This window comes from Schistocerca americana, chromosome 3, assembly GCF_021461395.2.
Source record: "Schistocerca americana isolate TAMUIC-IGC-003095 chromosome 3, iqSchAmer2.1, whole genome shotgun sequence".
NCBI classification, from domain to species: Eukaryota; Metazoa; Arthropoda; class Insecta; order Orthoptera; family Acrididae; genus Schistocerca; species Schistocerca americana.
The window spans coordinates 605,524,289-605,528,642 of record NC_060121.1 but is presented as its reverse complement, the minus strand read 5'-3'; the positions used below and the strand labels follow the sequence as shown (position 1 = coordinate 605,528,642).

Below are 4,354 nucleotides of genomic sequence, written 5' to 3'. Positions count from 1 at the left end.
ACTCTTTCATTTGGTGAGCAAGATGTATGAGACAGGTGACCTTAGACTTCAAGAAGAATACAATAATTCCTGTTCCAAAGAGAGCACACGCTGACAGGCGTGTGAATAGCGCCGAGCTATCAGTTTAATAATTCATGGTCGCCAAATACTAACACGAATTCTTTACAGAAGAGTGGTAGAAGTTGACCTCGGAGAAGATCAGTTTGGATTCCGGGGAAATGTGGGAACACTGGAAACAAAATTGGAGACTTACCTTAGAAGATAGGTTCAGAGAAGGCTACCTATGTTTATAGCATTTGTAGACTTAGACAAATGCTTTTGACATTGTTGAATGGAATACTATCTTTGAAATTCTGAAGTTAAATGTAAATGCCGTGTGACTAGGGCCTCTCGTCGGGTAGACCGTTCGCCGGGTGCAAGTCTTTCGACTTGACGCCACTTCGGCGACTTATGCGTCGATGATGATGAAATGATGATGATTAGGACAACACAACACCCAGTCCATGAGCGGAGAAAATCTCCGACCCAGTCGGGAATCCAACCTGGGCCATTCGGACTGACATTCTGTCTCGCTGACCACTCAGCTGCCGGGGCGGACATTCTGAAGGTAGCAGGGGGAAAATACAAGGAGTGGAGGAGGAGGAGATTAGTGTTTAACGTCCCGTCGACAACGAGGTCATTAGGGACGGAGCGCAAGCTCGGGTGAGGGAAGGATGGGGAAGGAAATCGGCCGTGCCCTTTCAAAGGAACCATCCCGGCATTTGCCTGAAGCGATTTAGGGAAATCACGGAAAACCTAAATCAGGATGGCCGGAGACGGGATTGAACCGTCGTCCTCCCGAATGCGAGTCCAGTGCGCTAACCACTGCGCCACCTCGCTCGGTACAAGGAGTGAAAGGCTATTTACAACTGTAAGTTATTTCTAGGGGCAGATGTTGATTCACACCACAATTTATTGATTATGAACTGTAGATTAAAACTGAAGAGGCTGCAAGAGGTAGGAAAATAAGGAGATGGGACCTGGATAAACTGAAAGATCCAGAAACCAGAGAGTCGAAGGGCATGAAAGAGAAGGTGGTTAAGAATGGACGTTTGTAGCCAACTCCACTAAAGGAAACCAAAGAAAAATTTGGAGTAGGAATTAAAGTCCAATGTCGATGAAACTGTACTTCTGTCAGAGACAGCGAAAGACTTGGAAGAGGAGTAGAACTGAATGAAGTGTGTCTTGAAAGGAGGATATAAGATGAAAATCAACAAAAACAAAACAAGTTTAGTGCAATATAGTCGAAATAATCAGGTAATGGTGAGAGAATTACACTAGGAAACGAGACACTAAAGGCGGTCCAATCAGTGACTCCTCGTCCACCGTTACGTTCCATTTTGATTTAGGCGTTCATTGTACTAAATCTGAGAATATTGTCTGATCAAGTGCCACTGATCACATTCACTATCTGCAGTTGTTGGCGCTCTGTAGAACACGTTATAAATGCCCCCGAGTTTGTAGCTAGATTCTATACATATGTAGTGAAATGAATCGGTCGGGAAAGGCGGGGGGGGGGGGGGGGCGTCGTTGTGGATCCTTAAATTCTGAGAAGAGCCAGAGTCACACACACAGTTTTAATCTGCCAGGAAGTTTCACACCAGCGCACACTTCGCTGCAGAGTGATAATTTCATTCTGGAAAGTTCCCCAAGCTGTGGCTAAGCCGTGTCTCCTCAATATTCTTTCTTTCAGGAGTACTAGTCTCGCAACTTTTCGGAAGAGCTGCTGTGAAGTTTGAAAGGTAGGAGAGGAGGTACTGGCGGAAGTAAAACTGCGAGAACGGATCGTGCGTTGCGCTTGGGCAACTGACTTGGTAGAGCACGTGCACGTGAAAGGCAGTTGTCCCGATTTCGAATCTCGCTCTCGCACACAGTTTTAGTCTTCCAGGAAGTTTATGTGCAGTTAGTTCGCCAGAAAGACAGTCCCAGTTAAAACACTTACTTGATTTTATTGCTATAATGGCGACGCCCTACGACTGCTGCTAGCGGAAAGACCACGAGCAAAATTTGCCTGGTCACAACCAAACCACTGATGCAGGAATTGTGGAAAGTAGTTACAAATCGAATACAACAAATATACAACTTTTATATATTCTGGTAATCGAAGATATTCTTAACTGACAATTTAGTACTGATACGTGGTACTTACTGGTATTAAGGAAAACGTGGAAGGGATGACCCACCAATATAACTTTCTTTTCACACAACCTGTTTATTTAACATTATATAAACTGTGTTTTAAAGTTAATCGAAGCGTTTAACCATAAAATTTTCTTTAACAAAATGAACGAATTCGTATAATTCTTTTGACCTTAAACCGTAAGTTGAATAAGGTGTTAAGGACCTGTAGCCCGCCAGCGGTGTTTACTACCGCGCTGGACACAGTCTGTCCTATTAAATGAACTTCTGCCACACATGAAAACTATATGAGCACCATTGATGACAAGAGTGATTCAATTACTCAAAACAGATGGCTTAACTTTTAACTTGAAAGCAGTATGTCGAAAGGTTCGGGGTTAAGATGCGCACCTGTGCTTAAAGGTTAAACAGATTAGGAAACAATATGACAATGATAAGGCTTACTTCAAAGCAACCAAGCTCTTAATTTCAATCTGCAACCAAGGTGCGACTGGATCCCTACCTGTCCTTCCTGACAAATATATTTTGACTAAAGCCCTGGTGGCAGTTGGCTTTAATATTTTCAAAGTTAAACTGATTGTCAGTTCTTAAGACCGCTCTAAAGGAAGGTCTTAAAACATTACTTGTGAACACTTATTATGGCCGAGCAATTCTAGGCGCTTCAGTCTGGAACCACGCGACCGCTACGGTCGCAGGTTCGAATCCTGCCTCGGGTATGGATGTGTGTGATGTCCTTAGGTTAGTTAGGTTTAAGTAATTCTAAGTTCTAGGGGACTGATGACCTCAGATGTTCAGTCCCATAGTGCTCAGAGCCATTTGAACCATTTGGACACTTATTACAAGAGAACTCACTCGGCGAAACCGCAATATCCAGCTAAAATCTATCAATAATGACTCAGTCTTTCAAACACAGAAATGAACAGCTTAGTACAACAGGTTGTTCAGATTACAACTAAGAAATGCAATTAAAATCAAAGAATTGAACCGGTTAATAGCTAAATCTAACCACAACCGCTGTTGCGGTTGTATTTACGACCAAGAGCTGATTAATTAGAACATTAATGATCGGGTACAAACCAGAAAAGAAATGCAACATAATAGCGGGACAAATTTTCAAGCGACAACTAGTGTCTTAGTACATTACGCCCCTTACTTTTTTTGGGGGGGCTATATCAAGGACAGAGTCTTCGTCACACCAGTTGCTGACTTCGGTGAACTGAAGGCTAGGATACAAGCTGCTGTGGGTACCTTGACAGAAATCATGTTACGAAACACCGGGCGGGAACAGAAGGTTAACTAACGTAAGTGGTAAAAAAAAAAAAAAAAAAAAAAAAAAAAAAAAAAAAAGAGGCATCAAATGTAACTTATTATGTCAAACGGTTATTCTGTTATAAATTTTTATAATCAGTGCGAGACTTTGTGCTCACCCTGTATTTAGGATTTTGATTTGCTTTCAAAATCTGAATACGATCTGTTACGAAAGATAAAAATCCCAGTTCGATATCTTTTGCAAAGAACTAATTTCAAGACTAGAAAGCAAACCAAATTTGTGAGTTTCATTTCAGACCACTAACTATTTTTAAATCACTAAAACGAAATGCGTATGGTAAAGTAAGTAGGCCTTTCTTTTAGTAGTTACCAAGTCGAATTTTATAAGATGCGGCCCAAAGGTTTCTGTTCGAAGGCCGTATAGTCCAGATTCGGTATGCGAACCAGGCACAGTCGCCTGGACCATTAGGCAATCATTCCACCGATTCACCATGTTGAAGATATCTGTTTGGTAAAACGACGTGTCCTGCTGCGTGAAGGAGTCCGTAATTGCGTGCTGCACATCCTCTCAGGAAGGAATCGTTCACCCTTCAAGGCGATTTTTGAGGGAGCGAAGGTGAGATAATCGCAAGGGGAGAGATGAAGACCACAGGACGGGTGCTCGAGTGCCTCCCACTGGAGTTGGCTGTCGTCCCAGATACACCGGCCTCCTGAGTCTAATCGCGACCAGTACGGATCTTGGCGTACCATTCCACATAGGTGATTTTCGACAGACATGCTACCCACTACTAATTCTTCTTTCTCCAAACGTTGTCTACCGGCATTTGCCCTGCGACAGCCAAGAAAAGAATAACATCACGTTGGTCCTGTCTGGATGCATTTGTTAATAACATCGCCATAATTCACA

The 4,354-nt window shown here is 42.8% G+C and overlaps 1 non-coding gene across 1 annotated transcript; it reads right to left on the bottom strand.

Moving 5' to 3' along the window:
• Positions 1-806: 806 nt before the first annotated feature.
• Positions 807-879, bottom strand: Trnaa-cgc. Its single transcript has one exon. It is a non-coding gene; the product is annotated as a tRNA-Ala (tRNA).
• Positions 880-4,354: the final 3,475 nt, after the last annotated feature.